This window comes from Crocuta crocuta, unplaced genomic scaffold (genome assembly GCF_008692635.1).
Source record: "Crocuta crocuta isolate KB4526 unplaced genomic scaffold, BGI_CrCroc_1.0 scaffold694, whole genome shotgun sequence".
NCBI lineage: Eukaryota > Metazoa > Chordata > Mammalia > Carnivora > Hyaenidae > Crocuta > Crocuta crocuta.
The window spans coordinates 513,316-540,271 of record NW_027527933.1 but is presented as its reverse complement, the minus strand read 5'-3'; the positions used below and the strand labels follow the sequence as shown (position 1 = coordinate 540,271).

General features: G+C 38.6%; 1 protein-coding gene across 2 annotated transcripts in view; it reads right to left on the bottom strand.

The window, feature by feature from the left end:
• CHRM3 (cholinergic receptor muscarinic 3) overlaps positions 1–26,956 on the bottom strand; it is a 367,085-nt gene that overhangs the window by 224,690 nt on the left and 115,439 nt on the right. For both annotated transcript variants that reach the window (XM_077751886.1, XM_077751887.1), the window contains one exon: positions 21,646–21,743. The gene's annotated coding sequence lies outside the window, so the exon portion shown is untranslated. The remainder of the gene's footprint in view (positions 1–21,645; positions 21,744–26,956) is intronic.

Genomic DNA, 26,956 nt, shown 5'->3' with positions numbered 1-26,956 from the left:
TTAGCATGATAATTTTAGGATGTTAAATCTGTATTAAAATACAGAAGATGACTCAGAATTTTTCTTCAGTATCATTTTTATATGCTTATTAATGTGTAAGAGAGTGGAACGTTTTAATTCTTTTGATTTTTAAGGTCAGAGTCTCAAGGTAAAAATGAAATAAAAGAAAATATTTTTATTACAGAGAGAGGGCAGTCTCTACTATTCTAACACCACCCAGAAAATACAATATTTAACTTACCATCACGCAAGAACAAATTTACATTCCATAGGCACTGGCATTTGCCCAGTAATGCCAAAGACTTTTTCTTATTTCTTGGAACATCTAAGCTCCTTTGAAAGACTCAGAACTTGAATGGCCCATTTACATAAGGTATGTGGTGGCAGAGACATGGTCATATGCCTGACTTGACTGAGCTCCCTTCCTATAAGCTGTGACAAATGATTTGGGCCTTGTTCTTTCTGACCCAGGGGAGCTCCCCTATGCCCTGGTGGAAAATGAAGCAGATGGTGCATTCATTATGTTTCTTCACATCTTAAGATGATGTTTAGTTATCTTCGTTGTAACTGTAAGTTTTTGGTTCCATACTGATCTAATTCTTTATGATCAGCACAAATTTGAGAGGTGGAGAAACGCATGGGTAAAGCAGTACGAAGTGCATGTGGACCAGAACTGCTGACAGACAGTATACAGTCTAGAGCACTATGGACCCAGCACTATGGACCAGCCCCTATCCTGAGTTGTGCGCAAACAGTATTTTTAGTCTTAACTACCCTCTCTGAAAAATGGGCGTGATGATCATAACACTCACCTTAAAGAAGAGCACTAAGAGGAAACGAGAAATTAATAATTGCAAAACCCCTTGAAACGTCTATGGCTCAGTGTATGCCAGGCCTGAGGCTTCTCTGATTTGCCAGATCATTCTGAACCCAACAAGTATCATGAAGACTACATTTAATTACAAGCTTCTATAGCAAATCTGTGAGTCAGTGCTTAGATTAATGTCTATGCCTCACGTCAGTCTTTCATTCTGAGCATTCACTCCTTCAGGCAAGATATTAATTAGCAACTGTTGTCATCCATATGCATCTACAAATGTAAGAACAAAAAGTCTTAGACGGTGATGATGTCCTGGAAGAAAACATGCCTAAGTTCCATATCTTGGAGTTATCTTCGTAACCATGCCTTTCTTGGCTGAATTCCTATTGTACTGGGAGGAGGTATCGGATCAAAATCTTTAACTGCCAACTACCGTCTTAATTGTTTTTGATATGCAATTCTTGGCTCAATGTATTTTGAATTTCCGAGTATTGACTTTGGTTCTTAATTCTCTTATACTTCATAAATATTTAAAGGCCTGAAACTTGCATACCATACAACTAGTGTAAAGCTCACTGCACCCCAATACACAGTATTTATTATATATATTATTGCTATGCGAAAAGGAATTGAAAATCCTCTTTCTGAAACGTGGTTGTCTGTCATTTATATATTGGTCAGAGGTTAGCCCGTCTTTTATTCATAATGGAAGAATAATTCTCACTGTGTATTAAATCAAAGGAAACCCTGTAAGTTTATCTTCTGATCGTTCACCAAAGCATAAATGGGTCTGATTTAAAGGATGTTCTGGCACTTCCCATGTATGGCATAAATAACCTGATTTTTTTGCTCTAATGAGAAACGGTCAAAGGTGGTCATGCCCTAAGCCTTTCTTCTCTTATCCCTCTCCTCTTCTCTCCACAACCACAACTCACCCCTGCCCCTCACCTCTATGAAGATACATTTGAGAGAAACCACGTCTAATCTCTAAGGTTTCTGCTAATTAAAGCCAGCTTCAGACAAATGAGATTATGATAGTCAAGCAGCAAACTTTCCTCTTATTAGTTTACTCAGGTTACCATAACCAAAGGCTATAGACTGGATGGCTCAAAAATACAGATGGCTCATGGTTCTTTCTGGGTGTGAAAAAAGTCCAAGATGAAAGTTCAGGCAGATTTGGTTCCTGGTTCTTTTTATAAGGCCACCAATCTTATGGGATTAGGGCCCATCTTTAGGATCTCATGTAACCTAACTACCTCCTAAAAGCCCTATTTCCAATTAAGAGTGCATTGGGGCTTAAGGCTCCAACATATGGGTTTGGGGGCACACAATTCAATTCACAGTGCTCTGGAAAGTCAAAAAACTATCGCAACTTAGTGGAGAAAAAAGGAAGAGGCATCTGTTTTGAACTATTGGGCCATGAATGTGTAGCGAGCTGAGGGTAGCAATCACGATACTTTTCTTAAACACCAGTGTGAAGAAAATGGGGCAAACAGAGGCATACACGAATTCAGGGCAGTGATGCTAGAGCTGTGCACCCTCTGGCGATCTGATTTCCTACCCGTAAATGCACTTGAGATGGCCTTCTCTGGAGCAATGACGAAATTCATAGCAATGCTTAGAAAAGACTAAGGACAGGACTTCCCAAAGCCAAAACAAATGGACGAAAGCACATTTTCTCTACACTCTAATGCTTTAAACAATTAAACTTTACAATCTTTTGGTTCCCACTCCTGCTGTTTCCAAGTTTCACGGTCAAGAAACCGGTTTTGTCCTGCAGTGTAAAAGCGCTTGCTGTCCCTACTTGCTGTCCGTTTGGTCCTGCAGAAAGAACGCAGATGGGACCTCCATCTCCTCTCAAGGAGCTGTTCGTGAGTATAAAGATCACTCAGGTCCTTCTACAGAAGTTCTTTGTTTTTCTTAACTTTTCATGCTTTTTGTTCTGTTGCTCATCTTTGTGATTATCCTTTAAAGCCTTTTCAAAATCTCCACGCTCCTCTGGAGTTATGGGACCAATACATTCATGAGGGTCTCCTCAGCGGTGCGCACGACAGCAGGATACTGGCTGGCAACATTTCCAAACAGCACAACGGGTCCTTACCTCACCTCAACTGCTATTTCTTATTTTGTCTTTTTTGGGGGTCTTACTTTGTCTTTCAAAATTGCAACTAACTCTAGGCTTTCCATTATTTTGACATGCAAATCACCTCTAACTAGAGTTTAAATTTCAAGAGTGTTGATTCTGGAACCTTAATTTCTCTTCAACTCCATAGACACACTGCCCCCTACAGAGTCACTTGGCCTCAGTACATGCAAAATGCTCTGTCCCCATCATCAAGGCAGATTTCCTCAAAAGACATTCTTTTTTCCTTGCCTGACTGATTCTAGCCTCTGAACATTTATCTCAAAGATATATGTGTTTTGCTCAGGATGCCTAAGAGACCACCTTTCCGACTCAAGAGAAAGGACCCGGAACAGATTCTGGGAAACTAGCCTAGAGAGAATGAACACGATACTGGTGACATCTAAAGACGATAATTCAATTTGAGATACTTTTTTTTTTTTACTTTTTAAAAAATGTTTTATTTATTTCTGAGAGAGAGAGAGAAAGAGAGAGAGACAGCATGAGCAGGGGAGGTCAGAGAGAGAGGGAGATACAGAATCTGAAGCAGCCTCCAGGTTCTGAGCTAGCTGTCAGCACAGAGCCCGACACGGGGCTCGAACCCACGAACCGTGAGATCATGACCTGAGCCGAAGCTGGATGCTTCACCGACTGAGCCACCCAGACACCCCTATTTTGAGATACTTTTGTCCTGTGAGGTTTCATGCCTTAGGATCCTTGTCAAAACATTGAAATAAGTTCTCTTTGATTTCATTACTTCATGACTGAGCTTTCCCGACACTTGGTCTTGGGGGGAAATCCTCAAATGATGTGCCTTGGGGAGTTGTAAGCCCAGAGTCTAAAAGTGAACATTCTATTCCACAACAAAATATGGAGAGAGCCATTTAATCCACTATTCATATGCACATCTAAATTGGGAGACATCAGCATGACTGAACAGAAAAGGCGAATACAACGTAAACCGTTTAGAGTTCATTTTAAATTATGATGGACTATTTTCTCCCTAGGAACAATATTTAAAATGTAAAATGGATGAATTACTATATGATGAGATCCCCAGGTGGACATGAGGGACACGGCTTAATGTCACTCTAATCTATCTTCAGATAATTGCTTCGTTGTTACTCCCTCAAGTTGACATTTTATTTAAATTAAACCGAATACATGGACTATATTATCTATGTCTCTTGGCTAAACGATGAAAAGCTTGTAGCCTCTGACCTTTAAAATATTTCCTTTTTCCTTTCTTTCTTTCTTTCTTTTTTTTATAAGAGTCAGGAAAATTTTCTAACATGTTGAGTAAGGTAAAATTCTTTGAACAACACAAGACATATCCAAAACATTTTTAAAAGTTACTCTTAGAATCAAGCCTTCTAAGAAAGTTCTTAATCGCATTTACCCATGCCTCGCTTTAAAAGACTAATGAGGGGCGCCTGGGTGGCTTAGTCGGTTGAGCGTCCGACTTTCGCTCAGGTCATGATCTCGAGGTTCGTGGGTTCGAGCCCCGCGTTGGGCTCTGTGCTGACTGCCAGCTCAGAGCCTGGAGCNTCTCTCTCCTAGAAATAAATAAAAAACATTAAAAAAAATTTAAAAGACTAACGAGCTCTTCCCACAGGTTTAAAATGAAATCCAACTTTTCCTGAGGACCTGAGTCATCCCTTAAAGCCTCTCCCTGCCCAGGTTTCTGCTTCCTGCTGCTCTTAGCTGGTATGCAAATGTCATAATTACTTCAACTTTGGGTACTTTACAGCTTCTCATTAGCTGGATTCCTTTCTCTTGCATTCTCTCTCTATATAGTTATATAACATATACACTTAGATATAAAATACTTAAGTATGCATATATATATAGTTATGTAACTATACATATCGTAATCCAAGAGATACGTATAAGTATTTCTTATATATATGCTTATAAATACCTAAGTATATATCTATGTAAATATAACTTAGATATATACTTAAGTACATATCTAAGTAAATATAAGCAAATCTCATCTGCTTATAATGAAATACCCGTAAAATAGTTAAGTATATATATTTATATAACTATATATAGTAATCCAAAATATATACATGTATATGCATATATCTTATGCATACTTATCTTATAAATACCTCAGTAATTATCTATCTAGGTATATATATGCATATTTCATCTGCTTATAACAAAATACCTATAAAATACTTAGGTATAAATGTATATTTATATAACTATATATTTATAATAGTAATCCAAGAGATATATATAAAAATACCTAAATATACATTTTCTTCATTTGCTTATACGAAAATACACACATATATATGTGTGTGTGTGTGTGTGTATATATATATATATATACTTAAAAATTACCATTTACTACATGTCACATAAACATTATGAATTTTTAGGACTACTAATGCAAACAACCATATACAACTTTTTAAAATGATGATCCTTTCTCAAAGCAGACAGAAAATAATATACTGTGAATTTTCCTTATATGGAAATTTTTGAGAAAAGCAGCCCTATTTTTAAGTGACCCCCCCCCCCCGATGAGAAAGTAATTTTGCATGAAATATGTTCAATTTATGTTAACACAACCCCTTCTTTTGGTGATTATTTTGCCTTGCTGGGATCATCTTAGGAATTTCAAGTATTATATATCCAAAAGCTTGTGCTCACATTGAGTTGGAGAGAGAAATTGGAATGGGAACCCATGGCTTTCTGGGTGTTAGGGCAAAAGGAAATGTGCAGACTCTGAGGAAAAAGAGAAGTCTACCCTCAAGCACCTGCTCTCCCTCAAAGGTGTCCCGACTCTTAGAATATGTTCTCAAACCATGTTTAGAAGCAGGGACATCCCTAGGGTTCTTGTCTCTCACTTTATATGCTCTTAGTTCCAGGCTTCCAATTGACATATCACAATACAAAAGAATCTCTTCCAACCAAACAACTCCTTTGTGCCCCTCCCAAATATTCCACTGGACTTCACCTGATCACCTCGTATTTTTCATGCACAAGCCCTAACTCATGACCTCCTCTCCACAAACGTGGTCCTTCTACCCCCTGTGCTACCTCTGTGAATGACACTGAAAATGCTCTTTGCACACTTTCATCCATTCTCCTCGTTCTTGTAATAAGCCCCTGGCTCTCAGCTGGTCACATGGAGACCTTCTTTGCAGCTGGGTGTGGTTGCGCAAGGAGAAATGCTCACAGCTACTCCTCACACTCCCATATATTACCGATGGACTGCAACCCCTTCCCCAGCTAGTCTTGTTCACAGAAAAGACAGAATGATCCTTCCATAAAAATCCTTACATTATGTCACTCCTTTGCTCAAAATCTTCCAAAAGCTTCATCTAAAATTCAAAGTCTTACAAATGTCTCGATTTTTATTCATTTAGTACACATCAACAAAGTTTTATATTGTTTCAATAAAAGTCTTAAGAAAAAAAGAAATATTTTTAAAATATTGAGAAAACAAAGTTCAGTTGTTTATAAGCAAAACAAGTAAAGGAAAAAAACAAAACAAAGGAAGAACTTTAGATTGCACATAGAAAAGAGGAACACAAGAAGACCTACGGGTAAAAAAACCACCCAAAGGCATATATTCTTTCCAAAATGTTAGTGGCAAAACAACAGTAAGAATGATAATAAATTCTTTTTCAAAACTTGAAACTGTTTTTATTAACACTTACTTCTAGTTATTCAAGTTCATCCATTTGCTCACTCAGTTATGAAACAAATAGATATTGAGCGTCTGTCTATACCAGGCACTCTCTTACATCAATTAAGACAGGATTCTTGCCCTTGGGATGTGATGTCAGAGAACCTTAGCAAAAAGACTACCTTCTGCTATACTAGTGTGGCTCAAAGACTCATTCCTAACCTTAATTTCCCATAGGCATTCTTAACAATCACTAAATTGTCAAAATTTTCTTTAAATGCATTATTACCCAGCATTTCTGGAGTGCTTACTGTGTTTCAGAACACTGAGGATGCGAAGATCCATCCAGCCCACCAGGAGCTCAGAGTTGGAGGCAGAGCGGGCATGAGGCAAGACAGCATTCGGGCACCCCAAAGCCGAGTGGCCTGGAGTCAAATACTTCCCATCGCTGTGGACATGGCTTTTTCCCTCTAACTCTCCCTTTGACAAAATTGAACTATTAAAGGCCTTTGTGAAGTCTAAATTAAAATCACTATTCTTTGCACTCTAACCACACAGGCACAGAGAAATCCGTTTATCTTTATATACCTCATCTCGTGGAATCCTATCCATGGTCTGTCTGTAAAATGGGCCTGATGATGCTTCTTGGCAAAATAGGGAAGCGGAGGCTGAGTTAAGTCAGGAAACTCCATTGATGGGTTTTGATGCAGGACTTGAACTCAGAGCTGCTGGGTGCAAAGTTTATGCCCATAATCGCTACACTGTGCTACTTACTACTTATATGGAAGTACTTTTTAAATCGCTGTTACATTGACATACAATATTGTTAGTCTTAGATGGGTGTGTGTACAAATAAATATGTACAAATATGCAATAGTGGGCTTGAATAATCTTAGCAAAATGCAGGGCATATAAACCATTAAAAGTTTGTATGTATAATGCAGTTTGAATAAAGTTAATAGTCATTAAATTGGTGTTGAAAACCAGTATGGTAAAATACTTTTTTTGGGGAAAAAAAAACAAGACAATGCTTCCAAGTTAGTGGGAAATGCATATATATAAAAGTATTCAATATTCTATAAAATAACATGATTATATTCACTATCAGTTATACACTAATATATTTGTATTAGTGCTTTCTGCAAATAAATCAATGAAAAACACTGTGATATATTACAAGAAAAAGTAAAGGAAGGTACCAAAACTCCTCACTTTTTTTTGAGACTCACAACTACCTTAAGAGCAGAGAATGTTTTTTAAGTTTATTTTGAGAGAGAGAGAGAGACTCTGATTCCACGATTGTGAGATCACGACCTGAGCTGAAATCAAGAGTCAGATGCTTAACTGACTAAACCACCCATGCGCCCCAAGAGAAGAGAGTTTTGTGTATCAGTGTAAACATCTGGTATGGCATGATGCGTTAATGACAGTAGCATTTGGTAGTGATCAGAATATAGTTATATACTCAAATGCTTATGCTTCTTAAGTGTATAAACATATCACATTTATATCAGTACAGGCAGGCTTTTATGATTTTGTGATACGAAGACCACAAACTTGTTAAATTATTTCAATGGAATGTAAAAGGAATGGCTTTAACTATGCAGTGAACTAATTAAAAAAATTTTTAATGTTTATTTATTTTTGAGAGACAGAGAGAGATAGAGCATGAGCAGGGGAGGGGCAGAGAGAGAGGGGAGACACAGAATCTGAAGCAGGCTCCAGGCTCCGAGCTGTTGGCAAAGAGACCAATATAGAGCTTGAACTCATGAACCATGATATTATGACCTGAACTGAAGTCGGACACTCAACCAGGCCACCCAGGCACCTCTGCAGTGAGATAATTTTTAAAAAGTTTATCTAAGTATCAATATGACCTAATTTGGAAAGACATTTTGTAACAATACCACATGATGTTCTTCTGGAATATTCCCACTCGTAAAGCAGAGTGATGAATAATCTCTGAACCCAGCACCAAGATTATAGGTAATATCAGTTTCCATTAGAAGGAGTTTATTAAAAATAAATTTAAGTCCTAGATCAAATATAAAACTTGTAGATATCTTCTTAGCACAAGTGAGTCAGTTAATTATTCTTGGGCATTAGAGCACACATTTTACATCTCATTACGTGTTTTAAAAAATATTTATTTTTGAGAGAGCAAGAGAGACAGAGCATGAGTTGGGGAGGGGCAGAGAGAAAGGGAGACACAGAATCTGAAGCAGCCTCCAGGCTCTGAATTGTCAGCATGGAGCCCCATGCGGGACTTAAACTCACAAACTGTGAGATCATGACCTGCGCTGAAGTTAGCGCTTAACTGACTGAGCCACCCAGGTGCTCCACATCTCATTAATTTTCCAAAAATTGTACTATTATTATTAAAATATAGTATTAATAGAATAATAATGTTCAATCTGGCATATATTCAACAATCAACACAAATCCGTTGAATAAATGAAATGACATCTGACCTTAAGTGATAGCTTTTTTTCCTGAGAGAGCATTTTAATACCTTAAGCGTTTCCTAAGTATTTATGCTAATAATTTTGAAAGAAACTGAATGACACTACATCTTACAAAAGTCTTAAGAGGTAGGTACAGTACATTTTTCTCTATCCGAACTTCTTCCCAACTGAAAAATGGTAAAAGCTGAAGTTAATGAAACTCACTGCTAATCTTTTTGGATGCTCCAGAATGTTGGGCAAATTAATTTATTGCACCATTTCCCTAGCTGCAAGAGAATGATAAATCAACAGGGATTCACGGATCACTTAGCATTTATTCAACAATAAAGCATGTATTTAGTGGCCATTAGGTACTGCCGCTAGGAATACTATGATGAATATGAAGGTGGTCCCAGGGAAATGGTTGAGGAAATCAGTAAGTTACAATACAAGGTGCTAAGTGCTGGGTAACGATGAAGGAAGAGTTCTGGGGACACAGCATGGAGAACTTAACTCTGCTTGGGGAGGATGAGCCAGGCATGTGCAGAGGCATCGATGAGCAAGCAAGATGTAATCAGGGTCTTGAGATGAATACACGCGTGGCAGGAAAGGGGGTTCAGCGCACAGCAGGCAGAATGGGCACCGTGTGCAAGCAGTGTTTGGAAAATTCCCAGCAAATAGAAAGACACCGGAGTGGTAGAGCTTACGTAGGATCGATGGAAGGGAGGGACCATGAGAACATGACCTGAGCCAGAGTCGGACGCCCAACCGACTGAGCCACCCAGGCGCCCCAAATCTGACAGTTTTTAAGGCAGAAGGGTGACCTTATGTGGCCCATTTAAAAACATATAGATTATTCTGGAATCAGTACTGAGGAAGGACTGGAGTGAGGTACAACTGGTTGCAGAGAGATAACTGAGGAAATTATTAAAGAGGACTTGAGGGGCGCCTGGGTGGCTCAGTCTGTTGAGTGTTTGGCTTCGGCTCAGGTCATGATCTCACAGTTTGTGGGTTCCAGCCCCACATCAGGCTCTGTGCTGACAGCTCAGAGCCTGGAGCCTGCTTCCGATTCTGTGTCTCCCTTTCTCTGTCCCTCCCCTACTCACACTCTGTGTCTTTCTCTCTCAAAAACAAATAAATATTAAAAATTAAAAAAAAAAAGAAGACTCAAGAGTCTTTCAGTTGAATGATGAGGACATGCAGGCCAATGGGAGAAGTCAACGATGGAACACAGTTCTGAGATCTGGCAGGGCCCAGACTATGTGGGAAGCAGAGCAGCAAGTTTTTGTTTTTGCTTTTGTTTGTACTGTTTGGGGATGAGAATGGCAGACTACAGAGCACCAGTGGTTACAACTTTTTTTTAAACTTGTTTCTTTGAGAAAGCAAAAGAAATGTCACTTAACTGAGGAACTAATAGGCTATTTAGGAAGAACTTGCTTTGTAGTCGATACTCTCTTATTCTTTACAACAATCCCAGGAAGAAAATACTACTATTTCCATTTTTACAGATAAAGAGATGGAAGCTCGGGGAAGCTAGTATCTTCCCTCATATTATATACAGCCTTCCAGTTCCCGGCTGGGGTTGTATGCAAGGTACAACAGAAATGCAGATTTGGAATAAGAGCCATGTCACTTCTTAGAGCTTACATGCCCTGGGGAATCAGAATGAGGAGGCACAGGGAAAAGGGTAGGAAAGTCCAGCAAAATGCTGGGCGAGGCTGGAGCGTGAACATGACAGGGACAGCATGTCCTATAATTGAAAGGAAAGAGAGGGGGCGCCTGGGCGGTTCAGTCAGTTAAGCTTCAAACTCTTGGTTTCAGCTCCGGTCATGATCTCACAGTTTTGTGAGTTCAAGCCCCACAATGGGCTCTGCACTGCGAGTGTGGACCCTGCTTGGGCTTCTCTCTCTTTTCCTCTCTCTCTGTCCCTCCACTACTCATGCTGTCTCTCTCAAAATAGATAAACTTTAAAAAATAATAAAAAATAAAAAGAACGAGAAAAGCTCCCTTTCACACGTTTCCACGTGTCTCTGGGCTCCATCTGCAAAGCCTTCCCATCCCTGATGCTCCCCCTCAGCCTCCAGGCTCACTCTCCTCAGTGTCCCTGTCAGAATGCTCACACTCCCTGCACACTTTCCTTTCTTATGCACATCTATAACCTTTCACTAACTACTCAATGCTCTCCCTCTACAAGGCACTTTTTAATTTTTATTGATTTATTTGTTTGTTTGATTATTTATTTTTTAATGTTTATACATTTTTGAGAGACAGAGACAGAGCATGAGCAGAGGAGGGGCAGAGAGAGGCAGACACAGAATCTGAAACAGGATCCAGGCTCTGAGCTGTCAGCACAGAGCCCCACGTGGGGCTCGAACCCACGAACTGTGAGATCATGACCTGAGTTGAAGTTGAATGCTTAACCGACTGAGCCGCTCATGCACCCCTCACAAGGCACATTTTTTAGAGCAGGGCTTCTCTGCCTCAGCGCTGTGGACATTTTGGTCTGGGTAATTCCTTGTTGGGGGGTATGGGTGTCCTGTGCGTTGCAGGAAGTTTGCATCATCGCTAGCCTCTGACCACTAGATGCCAGGAATGTTCCCTGCTGACAACCAAACATGGCTTCAGGAATTGCCCAATGTCCCACAGGGGGCAACATCACCCTGGTTGAAAAGCGCTGATGTAGAGGATAAGGATTTTGCGCTGAGAGAGAAAAAGTTCTGGTTTTCTTGGGTTATCCTTCTTTGTAAGGGGGTGGGAATTACTCATGACATAACTTTCCTGTAATACACTTTCTTTGTTACGTGTGGAATGAGAATGATATTACCTATCGCACAGGGCTGCTCTGAAATCAGATCGTTTGAAGTAATGGTATGTGTTTGGGTTCCCACCCAGGGACTAGATGGCAGCAGCGTCTGGTAAATGGGAAACAGTTGAGCAGATTAATGATATTACTCCAGTTTTAACCACTCTGCAGTAAAAATAATCAATTTAATAAAAAAAATTTAATGTTTATTTTTGAGAGAGAGAGAGAGACAGACAGACAGAGAGTAGTGGAGGGGCAGGGAGAGAGAGAGGGAGACACAGAATCTGAAACAGGCTGTAGGCTCCAAGCTGTCAGCACAGATCCCAACGCAGGGCTTGAACTCACGAACCTCGAGATCTTGACCTGAGTTGAAGTCAGACGCTTAACTGACTGAGCCACCTAGGTGCCCCCCCAAGTAATCAATTTAATTTAAAATAAATTTTGTAAGTTGAAAAAATGTCCAAGAAAAACAGCTTTCAGTACCACCATCTTGACATTTTGTTTAATACTTGAAGACAAACTTTCAAGTTAATCTTTTATTCTAAATAAGAAGAACCCATATTGCAGCCACAAGTTAAAAATATGCTGAAAGTAAAAAAAAAAAAAAAAGAAAAAAAGAAAAAAAAGGGTGTTAGAAAAACCAGAACATGTTCAAAGTCATAGGTAACTAGTGGAAGAATATAAATTTGAAATTTTGGCCACTCAGTATTTAATTCTATTCTGTGTAGGTTATAATGCAGTATTTGGAAATAAACTCTATGTTAACATAGAAGAGGCGTGTCTTACTGACAATTCATTATCATTTCCATTGTTTTTCCCCCATTGAAAGTAGCCTTTTCAATCTTCTAAGCCCAGAATTCTTGGTAGGGATTCCCAACTCTATATAATACCGTGTTGCTAACATAATATGTGATTCCCTTTTTTTTTTTAAATGATACAGTTGTGTGCCATGCTTTTATGAGAATTAATCACAACAAGTTTCATACTGCAATGGATCTGACAGAAGATTTTAAATGGGGTGGATTTTGAGAGCAGGACAGTGATGTAAAAGTTTGTGCCATTAATACAAGAAGTTGCTGTTTAGGAAAATATATAGCAGTTTACTACTCTTTGTTCAATGATCCTAATCAAAACAATTTAAAGCCTCATTCATCCCCCCCCCAAAAGCTCTGTAAGCTTTTTAACAACAATTTGTAACAAAATTAAAAATATGTATGTCTGGTATTAGCCAACCTAATATAAACAGTGTTAGGCAACCATGTAGTTTTATGCCAAATGAAATAAACTGAAGAATGAAACAATAAAAGTACACCCACTTTTGTGGGAATCTAGATGGTAATTTTGAAACTATAGCTTCAACTTGATTCCATAAACCATCATTCAAAACTTAATGCCGACAGGGGCGCCTGGTGGCCCAGTCAGTGGAGCATGTGACTCTTGATCTCTGGGTTGTGGGTTTGAGCCTCAAAATAGGTATAGAGGTCACTTAAAAATAAAATCGTAAAAAGAAATCTTAATGCCGATGGTGGTAGAGAACAGAAGATACAGTCAAGACCTCCATGTCCACTGAGGTTAAAAGGCCAATGGAATTCAATATACAAATTCCTGACTTCAATGGATTTCATTCTCCCATTAGCTGAGACATGACTACAGATATAAATAAACAGACGCTGATGACAGATACACATGGTTCAGGATGGCTATATCTCGTTCCTGTTACTGATGCTTTAATATGAGGTCAATGGTCCCACAGCATCATAAACACTTCCATTCCCATCAGGTGTGCAATTTCTCTTTTTACAGAACGAATATGATAATATTAGGCAGTACAGTACTTGCTTTTCGTGAGCCTTTTTTCTTTCAGATAACAAAATTGCCTAACTATAGTTTGCTGTCGGGAAACTCAGAGTCAAGCTTAAAGACCAACAGTATCAACTTCTGGTCCCTAGTGTCTGCCTAACTGTGACTGATATTTCTTTCTTTCTTGGTCCCTGGTTTTAATTTCATTTTTTCTTCCCCTAATTTTCTTTTTTAAAAACTGTTCATTTACTTATTTTTGAAAGAGAAAGAGAGAGAGAGACTGCGAGGGGAGGGGGGAGAGAGAATTGCAAGCAAGCTGTAAGCGCAGAGCCCAAAGTGGGGCTTGATCCCACCAACGATGAAATCATGACCTGAGCCAAATCAAGACTCTGATGCTTAACTGACTGCGCCACCCCGGATCCTCTCCCCTAATTTTCTATTTCATTTATAATAATTCTATTTTATTTTTGTGCTAACCCATCTAAAATCTTTTTTATTTTTTTGGTTAAAAAAAAGCATAGTAGAGATACACAAGTAAAAACAAATAAAGAGTAGATGAAATGTTTTAGAATATTAATAATGTAAAGAAAACTATGAATCTTTACAAGGCCAAGTTAAAGATGGAAGTTCTTTATTTCAAAATACTTAAAATTAAAGTTATCATTGATCGTATTATTACTATTCTGATAAAGAAAAAACGGTTTGTTTTAAATTCTTTCAAATATGAGGATATGGCTTAGGAACCTTAAATACATGAAATTACTTCTTTCCCAAAGCACTGTGTGTTGTTACACTATGAATGCAATCTAATTTTGAAGTGAAATTTCACTACTATTGAGAAAAGTTACTTTATGTGGGAAGGACTGATAGTATTGTGAAGACCATTATATTCATTTGGACCGTCTACTCTTTTTCAAAAACGCAAAAGAGAAGTAATATAAAGCCTATCATCTTTAATTGAGTTTGTACTTTGCCAAGAAAAGTCAGAGATTTAACAGATAGCTAGGTGGAGATGTGGAAGGGATCCAAGTACTTCCTAGAGTTTACCTGGACAGCATTAGAAGCCACCAAACTATTCACTAGTACAGCTATTTCTCTACCAGACTAGTATTTTTAGCCACTATGTAGTACTTTACATTTCAAAGTTTGTGCACATGACTCTAGGAAAGCTTCAAAAGATAAGGAACCCCAGTTATGAATTTTTAGACTAGAACATCTAAAAATGAAAATATTGGTGAAGAAGGAAGTAAATGGCCATGGACTTAATAAAGTCAGGATGATTTTGTAGCCAAAATATTAGCTTTCTTGGCTTTTTGACTTTGTCCAAATCCTTTAAAAATGATGTCCATCTCTCTGCTTCAGCTGAGCATATCAGATATAGTCTCTGATCTGATGAATTACCATTATCATTGCTCATTATTTTATGTATGTAGTTCACTGGTCAAGTCAGTTCCCAGCTTTGGTATCTCATCTGCTTGTGTCTAAAATTAAAATGCATTTGAATTATTCATTCCACAAATTCCACAAATATTTACTGAAATCTAATGTGGAGTCCAAGCATGGAGGATGCTGGAAAACTATATGTTTCATTCCAAAATAGTCACTCTCAAGAGTCAACATTATTATTCACTATGACCCAGTGGGATTTATTCTTGGGCTTCGGGGCTGGTTCAATATTCACAAATCAATCAGCATGACACACCACATTAATAAAAGAAAGGATAAGAATCATATAATCCTCTCAATAGATGCAGAAAAAGCATCTGACAAAATACAGCATTCATTCTTGATAAAAACCCTCAACAAAGTAGGGATAGATGGAACATACCTCAACATCATAAAGGACACATACAAAAGACCCACAGCTAATATATCCTCAATGAGGAAAAAACAAGTGTGTCCACTCTCTCTATTGCTATTTAACATAGTACTGGAAGTCTTAGCCTCAGCAATCAGACAACAAAAAGAAATGAAAAGCATCCAAATCATCAGGAAAGAAGTCAAACTTTCACTGTTTGCAGATGACATTATTTTTCTATGTAGAAAAAACAAAAACTCCACCAAAAAATTGCTAGAACTGATACATGAATTCTGAAAGTTGCAGAATACAAAATTAATGTGCAGAAATCTGTTGCATTTCTACATACCAATAATGAAGGAGCAGAAAAAAAATCAAGGAATCCCCATTTGTAACCAAAAACAATAAGGTATCTAGGAATAAACCTAACTAAAGAGGTTAAAAGATCTATACTCTGAAAACTATAGAGCACTTATGAAAGAAACTGAAGAGGACACAAAGAAATAGAATAACATCTCATTCTCATGGATTGGAGGAACAAATATTGTTAAAATGTCTATACTACCCAAAGCAATCTATACATTTAATGCAATCCTTATCAAAATACCACCAGCATTTTCCACAGAGCTGAACAAACAATCCTAAAGTTTGTACGGAACCACAAGAGACCCCAGATAGCCAAAGCAATCCTGAAAAAGAGAAACAAAACTGGAAGCATCATGATTCTGGATTTGAAGCTATATTACAAAGCTGTAGTCATCACGACAGTATGGTACTGGCACAAAAACAGACACATATATCAATGGAATAGAACAGAAAACTCAGAAATGGACCCACAACTAAATGGTCAACTCATCTTCAACAAAGCAGGAAAAAATATCTGCTGGAAAAAAGTCAGTCTCTTCAACAAATGGTGCTGGGAAAACTGGATGGCTAGATGCAGAAGAATGAACGTGGACCACTTTCTTACTCCATACACAGAAATAAGTTCAAAATGGATGAAAGGCATGTATGTGAGATAGGAAAGCATCAAAACCCTAGAGGAAAACAGAGGCAGCAACCTCTTTGACCTCTGCCACAGCAATGTCTTACTAGACATGTCACCAAAGGCAAGGGAAGCAAAAACAAAAATGAACTATTGGGATTCATCAAGATAAACAACCGCACAGTGAAGGAAACAATCAACAAAACTAAAAGGCAACCAATGGAATAGAAGATAATTGCAAATGACATATTTGATAAAAGGTTAATATCCAAAATCTATTAAGAACTTATCAAACTCAATACCCAAAAATCAAATGACCTAGTTAAGAAATGGGCAGAAGACACGAATAGACACTTTTCTAAAGAAGACAGTAAGATGCTGAGAGACACCTGAAAAGTTACTCAGTATCACTCATCATCAGGGAAATACAAATCAAAGCCATGATGAGATACCACTTTACACCTGTCAGAATGGATAAAAATAACAACACAAGAAACAACAGGCATTGTCGAGGATGTCGAGAAAGGGGAACCCTCTTGCACTGTTGGAAATACAAACTGGTACAGCCACTATGCAGAACAGTATGAAGGTTCCTCAAGAAACCACAAACAGAACTATCCTATGATCTAGAAGTTGCAATATTAGGTATTTACCCAAAGGACACAAAAATAAAGATTCAAAAGGGAACATGCACACCAATATTTATTGCAGCATTATCAACAACAGCCAAACTGGAGAGAGCCCAAATGTCCACTGACTGATAAATGGATAAAGAAGATGTGGTATATATACACAATGGAATATTACTCAGCCATCAAAAAGAATGAAATCTTGCCATTTGCAAAGACATGGATGGAGCTAGAATGTATTATGTTAGGCTAAGTAAGTCAATCAGAGAAAGACAAATACCATATGATACCATGATTTCTCTCATATCTGGAATTTAAGAAACAAAACAGATGACCATATGGGAAGGGGGTGAAAAAGAGAAGAGAGGGAAACAAACCATAAGAGACCCTTAATGATAGAGAACAAACTATGGGTTGATGGAGGGAGGAGGGTGGGTGCTGAGCTAGATGGGCGATGGGTACTAAGGAGGGCGCTTGTGATGAGCAGTGGGTGTTGTGTATGTAAGTGATGAATCACTGAATTCTACTTCTGAAACCAATATTGCACTGTATGTTTACTAACTAGAAGTGAAGTTTAAAAAAAGGGAATCCCCCCAAAATGAGTTAAACTGGGATGCAAGAGGAATGACTGCAATAAGAAAAAGTCTGATGCAGTAGTAAATATCTGTGAGAAACATGTATATTTTTGGAGCCATTTGATGTGTTAACATAAGATAATATGAATATTCAGAATGAACTCAGTATTCACAAGCATCCATAGTGTGTTTGCCCTTTAAAAAGCACAGTATATATTTACCTTTTATATTAGATTTTTAAAATTAATCTGAATCAACAGTATGTCAGTTTTAGGGAGTTCTATGATTTTTTTTTAATTTTAATTTTAATTTTAATTTTTTTTNCTCAGTGCTCATCCCCACAAGTGTCCTCCTCCATGCCCATCCCCCCCTCCCCCCCACATCCATCAGTCCTCAGTTTTTGTCAGCATTCAAGAGTCTCTCATGGTTTGCCTCTCTCCCTTTCCCCCACCATTTCCGCCCAGGAGTTCTATGATTAAAGAGACCTAATAACACATGAACAAAGTAGTAGAAAATGCAAAGTGAAGGAAGCTTAACTCAAGATTCATTTCCAAGGCTATTAATTTCTTTCTCAATAGCTGGTTCATGTGGTCGCAATATGGTAGATTTTATAGAGATTTTAATCTTCTTCTGTCCAGAACCCAGAGACTCGGAGATATAAGGAATTTAGAAAAATGGCTTTATATTATTTGAAAAGCTTTGCCTGTACTAATGTAAAACTCTAAAACACAAGGGGTGTCACTGCCTGAATCCTTTCAAAGAAATTCCTAAAACAGCATGAAAAGAATCTGTGGCCTTATTAAAGCTCTATTCACCACAAAGAATTCCATATAAGACCAATCCACCTTGATCCCAAAAAGAAACGCACGGACATCTCATCAGTAAGCAGGGTCCTGTCCAGTGTCTCTTGGGATACTCTGTGTGTGTGTGTGTGTGTGTGTGTGTGTGTGCGCGCGCTTCTCTCTGTGTATTTCGTTTTCCATTTTTCTCCAAATTAAACCTTTAGGAGACAGCTTAAAGTATCAACTGTTTTCTTAAATGAAGGATAACTCTGCACAGGCATATTATTTGGGTAAATGAGGTCCCCAAACACACTTTAGCTTCACTGATGAAAATAATATAGGGTAAAGGTAGCCATGCCCAAGGCATTAATTCAACACCTAGGTAACTGCATTTATCAGCTCTTTACTGGTCTCCATTACCTGAATGTCAAATGCACATTTTTTTGTCAGGTTCTTAAAGCAGCTCCTTGAACTTTTTAATTATGGAAATGGTGAACTGCAGTAGGTTCTATGTGTAAGACAGCATGAAATAAAAGCACGGAATAAAAGTTGATTATGTCGTGTGCATGGGGTGCCGATACGGATGTACGTTTCCATTTAGCACCAAAGCCATTTGCATTTACTGATATCTTTTAAAACTCTGATGAAAGTGGCATCACTATACCTCAAAGGGTGTCCTTTTTGATGAAAACCTTATCTTCTGCCCTCCCAGTGGGAAGTGCAACATCTATAGTCATGCAGTGCTTGGAATCTAAAGGAAAGATTTCAGTGACTGAAACAGTGGTCTATAAAATCCTGATGCAGTCACATGAGAAAAAAATGTCTCCACTGCAGCTCAAATAAATAACTGGATTTACATAATTTATTAGTGAAATCTGAGCTATAAGAGAGAAGATCTGGCTGTAACCCCCTCCCACAATAAACACCCTCCCCTAACTCCTTACCAACATCATCGTATTTTGCTAGGTGGATCTGAAGGAGTGGCATTTAATAAACTTTGGTGGCCATATCATGAAATTAATCTTATAATAGCGTCACTGACAAATTATGCAATCCCTTTGCTCTTCCTGATGGTCGTGGGAGACTAGGACATGGGTTCGGTGGCAATTTGTGGGAAAGGTCGGCCATACTTTTGGTGTCTGGGTCACTGTCTTGACAAGCAGGCTAGCGGGAGATTAGGCCAGAGTCCTGATATGAGGATGGACTAAAACTGCATTGGTGTTTTCAGCTCTACCTTTTATGCCCTTTCCCCCATTTGCTCCTGAAATTCATGGCCTCAGTGGCTTGGTTTTTCAACAAACCTGAACTTCATCCCAGCAAAGCATAAATCAGTGATCTTCATTATTGCTCTTTTTACTGAAGAGGCGGAAGCAGCATGGACCAGATATTTTACTACTTATAAACAATCATTATGACTGTTGGGCAGGGGGATGGGTTGAATGAGGACCAGCATAGAAGCGAGAATGTGATTTCAGGAGCACTGCAGGCCACTGGTGACACAGAAGTCTCACTTGCATGGGGCGGGGAGGGTGGCATTTGACATAGACACAACTGACGAGTTTGGAGCAGTGGCTCCAAACCCCAACTGCACAGATGAATCTTTTGAGGAGCTCATTAAAATTCCGACTTCCTTTTCTGGGTGCAACCTGGGAACCAGCATCTTTTCACCAGGAGGGCTGAGAACCACTGAGTCGGGCTGAACTTGGAGAAGTGGGTGGGGTAGATGTGGAGAGGTTAAGAAAAGGGGTATCTCTTATATGGCAACTAGATTTCTTAAATAAGTAACTGGTTTAATTGTAGTGTCCTTGACCGAGAAAGAGAAGACTGTGAGGCCAGATTTTTATGTGAACTCTCCCAGGTTTTCTGATTTAAACAGGTAACTGTTTAAAACACATATGTATCAATTTTGTGGGGGCCAAAAATCAAACCGAAAGCCTATAAAAATAAACAAATAAAAACAGATCTAACATGTAGGTGACCACTTGCAAATTCTGTTTAAATCAGGGAGTTAAACTCTAATTATGGATTCCAGACTCTCACAGAACATAGGCGTGAAATTCTTTGGAGACTCTTGGAAACACAATCATTAATTACCTGATACTTCATTAAGAATAAAGGTGACCTCGTGGACTTCATATATTGTAACTGTGAATTAATTTATCTTCTTCCTCCCATCCAAATTAAGTAATAACACTCTTCCTAAGGAAACATAAAAGATTCTCCCAGAGTAGTGGGTTAAGCAGTAAAGCTAGGTCCTCATGTCTGATTCACTCTCAAGTCTGTGCTGCTTCCCAAATGTGGTTTTCAGCACTTTTTTGAGGGGTGGGGGCACAGGGGAGTTGTTACCAAGTTATACTTTTGAAAATACAATATAGATGGGACACCTTCCTAAATTTTTACCTGCATCTCAACAAGCCTACCATATTCTTAATATTTTAAAAGTTGAATACAAGAAACCAATGAATATTGTAATAAAATATCCCTTAGTGATAACATACCACAGACACACACACACACACACACACACACACACACACACACACACAGTAGTTATCCAAGTAGTCTGAATTGGATCAAATCAAGAGTTACAAGGCTCATACCTTATAAGAATCTAATTTTAGAACATTTCCTTCAAAAGAATTCTTCATATAGAAAAACTGTCAGATACTGTATTTTGTGTTTTTTATGCCATATTTATATCATGATATACCAAGGGAGTAATTATCACAAAACCTCAGGATCAAGCGATGATTAATTAATTCACATGTGTAATTATTTAGCCCATAATTTAGCATTCAGTTTTGTCTAAGCCTGGCCTAATTTTGGGAAAGAAGAAGTTTGTATGTTTCCATTGGAATATTAAACTACAGATATTATACTCATAAACATACCAGAGGATCAGTCATATTTCATATACTTGATGTTCAAAGAGTTGCAGATAAATATTATTTTCAGAATCACACAAGCAAGGATTTCCCCTGTCTCCTGGAATGACTATATTCCTAATGTGTATTTATCATATGAGAAAGCAAAGAAAGGCATCTTCCGGAGTCTTGTAAGTCATACTATAAACACATCCTTCTAAGCAGAAAAGACAAAGGTCATCTCTGACCCGTAAATTTTACTCCTCAGAACAAATTCCATTCTCAGTGAGCAATAAGAACAACAGGAATGATTTCTGTTGAATCATAAAAAGGATTCAAAACAACTGGTAAGAAAATATTGAAGTTTTACATACCTATTCCAAGTAGGATCATCAAACCAATTTATCAAGGATGCTGCTGTGTGCTGAGTTTCTCTTGTAGAAAGAAAACAGGTGCCATGTTACCGTGAAAGCTGAAAATTGAACAAAATAAAGGAGGGGGAAATTAATCTAAACCAAAATAAAAGATGATGTGCGATACCCGGAAAGCAAAATTGTGAGATGGCATTTTATTTGTTTCCAGTTCTATTGAGATATAGTTGACATATATCACTGTGTAAGTTTGAGGTGTACAGCATAGCAAATTTAATTTACATATATTGTGAAATCATTATTGCTATTAAAATGTAGTTAGCATCCATCATCTCATGCAGATACAATAAAAACAAAGCAGAAAAGAAAAACAGTTTCTTTCTCCTTGTGATGAGAATTCTTAGAATTTATTAACTATTTTCATATACATCTTATGGCAATATTATCCACAGTCATTATGCTGTACATTAGGTCCCTAGTATTTTTTATCTCGTAACTGGAAGGTTGTTACCTTTTGACCACCCTTCTCCTACTCCTCCAGAGATGACATTTTAATTAAATGATACATTTTATGAATAGAGATTTATCTCAGAATTTTCCAAATGTTCATCAAGAAACCCTTTTCTTCTGTAATACATCTTGCTGAATGAGTGACTCATGGCAGTGACTGAGGAAACAATGAGCTTGTATAACTTGTCTCTCCACACAAATATCACATCTTATGGTCTCTGTCACATGGTCACATGTCCTTAGTGTGAAACTTCCAATAATTGGGAGTATTGTTTGACGTTTTTTTTTAAATTTTTTGAGAGAAGGATGGGGGAGAAGGAGGGAGAGAGAGAGAAAGAGAGAGAGAGAGAGAGAGAGAACGCATGAGCAGGAAAGGGGCAGAGAGAGAGGCAGAGAGAATCCCATGCAGGCTCCACCACATGGAGCACCATGTGGGGCTAGAACTCTTGAACTATGAGATCATGACATGAGCTGGAATCAAGAGTTGGATGCTTAACCGAGTGAGCCACCCAGGTGCCCCGGGAGTATTTTATTAGCTTTCCCCTTTAATATGTACACATAATGCGTGTGTGTGTGTGTGTGTGTGTGTGTGTACTACTTATAGAAAGGTGAGTGATGAGTTTCCTTCATAAATTTATAGCAAAGAGTCACTCACCTGATTAAAAAATTTTTTTAAATGTTTTATTTATTTCTGAGACAGAGAGCGTGAACAGGGGAGAGTCAGAGAGGGAGAAACAGAATCAGAGGCAGGTGCCAGGTTCTGAGCTAGCTGTCAGCACGGAGCCTGATACGGGGCTCGAACCCACGAACCGTGAGATCATGACCTGTGCCAAAGTCAGATGCCCAACCGACTGAGTCACCCAGGCGCCCCACATCTGAGTAATACAATTGATTTCATGGCAACAAGTATTTGACATTCACTCATCGTTCTGATCAACATTTATTGAGTGAATAACATGAACCAGATATTGGGTTGAAAACTGAATAAGATTTGGTCCTGTCTTTGACACGCCTGAGTCCAGTCAAATGGAAGAGACCACACTGGATGCAGATCATCCCAATGCAGGCAAGTAATTGCCCGACTATGGTACAGAGGGGGTACAGAGGTGGGCATCACCAGGCAGGAGGTCTTTAAGCTGAGTCTTGAATGCTGAGTAGGAACGGGGCAGACAGACAAAGGGACATGGGGGTGGAGGGGGGGAGAAGGATATTCAAGCAGCATATTCAAACGCAGGAAGCTGTGAGGGAGAATGGCATGTTCTGAAAGCCGCCTTAAACGGCATACAATAGGGTGAGGAAAGTAGAACATACACAAACAAGTGGCAGAACATCTTTTTACAGATGTAAGTTACTGTAAATCAGCCTAACAGTGCTAACAAAAACACCTACCCTGGTAACTGTAGAGAATTTGAACCCTGTTCCAAAATCCTGTGTATGCATTATCTCATTCTGGCTTCATGACCTCTCTGCAGGACAGTGTGACCTTACCTGCATTGTGTGTTAGGGGAAACTGTGGTGAAGGGGGCTTGCCCAAACCACAAAGTGAGTCATGCAGAATGAGGGTTAAGCTGGGGTCAGTCCTCCTTCGGCCACAGGGAGGGGCTCAGGATGCCAGGGCTCATGAAGAAGTGTGTGTGATACAGTGATGAACGTGGTGTGGCCATTACAGTCACTGTCCTATTTCATGTCAATGTCTTTCTTGCTGTGTGCAAGTTGGGCTCTGGGCACAACTATACCATTTCTAACATCACCCTTTTTCTATTCCCAGCTTCACGAATGCAAAGGTGGGCAGAAAGACAAGATTGTGATTATAAGTGCACTTTTTTTCACCTTGTGACTTTGGATATTTTCAATGCAAGATGTCTCTGTGCAGGCATATTGTAGGCATGGTGGCTGTGGTGGACGGCTCATCAACATTGGAAAAACTGGTCATTCTGTCTAAACCCAGCTCTGACCCTCGAATTCCCTCTGAGGATTTAACTATTACACAGGGGCCTCTCCCAGGCTTGGTGGAAATCATCAGTACTTGAATATTTGCTGGTGCAATGTGTGGATGAAGGGCTTTGATGTGGGTAAGAAGGTAGAACTGTTGCGTCTACTCAGATAGGAAAAGAGGCCAGCACTCATGTGTAACATCTAAAAATGGGGAGAGTGGGCACGGAGTTGGGGGAAAGCAGGTTTAGCAATGCAAAACTGAAGAAGTCTTGCCTGTGACACATAAAGAGAAGGCTTATGTAAGAAATAAAAAGTCAAAAGGAGCCGTTCTCCAGAGGATGAGAAATACAGTCGTTGAGGCTGGAAAAGACTGTAAAGAACATTTTTTCCTTCTTCTTCCTCCTCCCCTTTTGCTCTTTTTAAAAACCCAAATTGGAACTGCTTAGAATACATCTTAGTTCAATTTCTTGTCGTGAAGGTGAGAGATCAGAAGATCTTCTGGTAGACCCCACACGGCCTGGCCCTCATGGAAAAGGATAGAAATTTACAATTTCGATGCTTTTCCAACGAGAAACCATGTGCTTGTTAACAGGCTTTCTCACACCTTATGAAGTATTGGGAATTATTCTTGCTTTAAGGGAGAATGATTGTTTGAAAAGGCAGCTCCTGCTACAAAGGTCCTCAAGATAGAAAGCAATTCTAGGCAACCGATTGGCAATAATGCCAGGAAAACACACTAGATGTAAGACAGACAAAGTCCAGATGACAGTATCATCTAGAATGCAATGTCTAGCAGTTGTCTGGCTTTACAACTGCTTGATTGACTGCACTTGTTACCAGGAGAAGTATGCTTGTTCTCAGGCGGGACACAATAGATGGAAGATGAAGCTAAAGTATTACCCAAGGCCAGCACAAAGAGGAAAATAAGCAAATCAAAATATCTCTGAGAAACCTAATGTAAAAGGAAACTTGGAGAAGAGATATTTCAGTAGAAATTGGACCTTACGCAGAATCCTAAAATGAGTAATTTATGGAAAGACATTTATGTTGAGTGTATTACCCATTTGTTTGTGTGAACACTCAGTTGGTTCACACAAGGTCCAACAGATCTGACCTCAGGGATTTGCAGTATAACTCAGCACTTGCTGGCGAGTCAGAGGTCAGTTCTCCAGAGAACGCCGACAAAGAGCTCCCATGGATATAAACTCTTTAAGGACAAAACAGATACTATAAAACTGTGTACCAAGATAGCTTGAATGGATATTCCACATGAGAAGTAGTCAAGGGCAGGAGGGTTGGTAGATGAGATGAGGGAGGCAGATACCGAGAAAGAGGTAATAAATCCCTGTGTGCTGCTAACTCATGAGACACAGATTAATTCATCAAACCATTTCAACAACTTTGTGAAGCAGGCATCATTATCACTAAGTCATACCTGAAGAAATGATTTCTTTGAGAGACTAATTCAGAGTTGGAACTTGAACCCATGATTGAATTCTACTTCAGTGATTTCCCTGATTAAGCTTCACTAATAGTAAGGTGTATGTAAAGCAATATGTAAACTTTCAAAATCTGAATGGCAGTTAAAGAAATACAAATAAATTTAAAAAGCGACACATATTATGTTAACTAAATTATAACCAAGAAAATATAAATCCAGATGAGGCTACTGGGAAAACAAATGATAAATTCACATATTTCTAGTGGTACTATAGACATATACAGCCCATGGACTCCCCAATCTGATCCATATCTATATTAAGAGTCCCTAAATATATTCATGTCTTTGGACTATAAATCTTACAAATTATCCCAAGGGAATAATTCAAAATTAGAAAATGGCATACTTAAGAAAATGCTCATTGCAGCCTTATTCATTATGGTGAATAATGGAAACCACTTGTGTATCCAACAGGGGAGATTCTAAAAAAATGTTGCTAGATTAACTCCATTAAGTTGCAATATAGAGAATGATAAAGAAAGCTGTATATAAAATTGCATGTTCTGATTATAAGTAGGAACAAACTATGTGAGTAAATACTAGCTAGTGACCAGAAAAAAGAAAATAGTTGTGCTAGGAATACAGCAGGAATGAATACATTTAAGAAATCCTAATCCCCTTCTTACCATATAATTTAAAACTGTACTCATTTAAAGTATTCACTGAATTGAAATATAGACCCACAAACACAATACAGTTGGAGTATGTGTTTATATGGTTAAATGATTTCCGCATATATGATATTATTTTGTTAAACCATTAACTATTTGATATTGGAGGAAGAGGGAAGGACGTATGGTTTGTATGATGCTGAGACAAAATACACATATTTTAACATAATGGTGTAAACGAATGTTTTTAATATTATGGCAGCCTTTGGAAATTAAGATGAAATTATGATAGGAAGATTTGTTGACCTAGTTGCTAGTGTATATGATTTGAAATGGACCTATGACCAATAGTCTTTCCCACTATGTATCAGGGCTTTCATCTTCTCACATTGCTTCCATCCCATGTTCTAAGGAAAGTAGGTGGGCTGCAGAATTCTCCCATTGTTTCGTTTTCTGCTCTAAGACATCACCCTTGGCCCCAGCAAGGTCTCCTCATCTCTGGGAAGACATTTTGCCTTTGGCGAGGCAAGAAGAAGGAGCATTTGAAGAAACAAAGCTAGTCTTTGGTGCTTGCTTCTGCCTCGTAGAAGACGAAGGGTGAGCAAGCAAGTGCTTAAGATGGTGTCAGATTCATCCCTGTCCACTCTTGGTCTCATTCTTGATTCGAGGTGGTAAAGTGCTAGCATTTGCTGCTCTAACACACTCCTTGTCTTCTAGAAAGCAGAGAAACTATTATCCGTCTCATGTCAACAGTTCT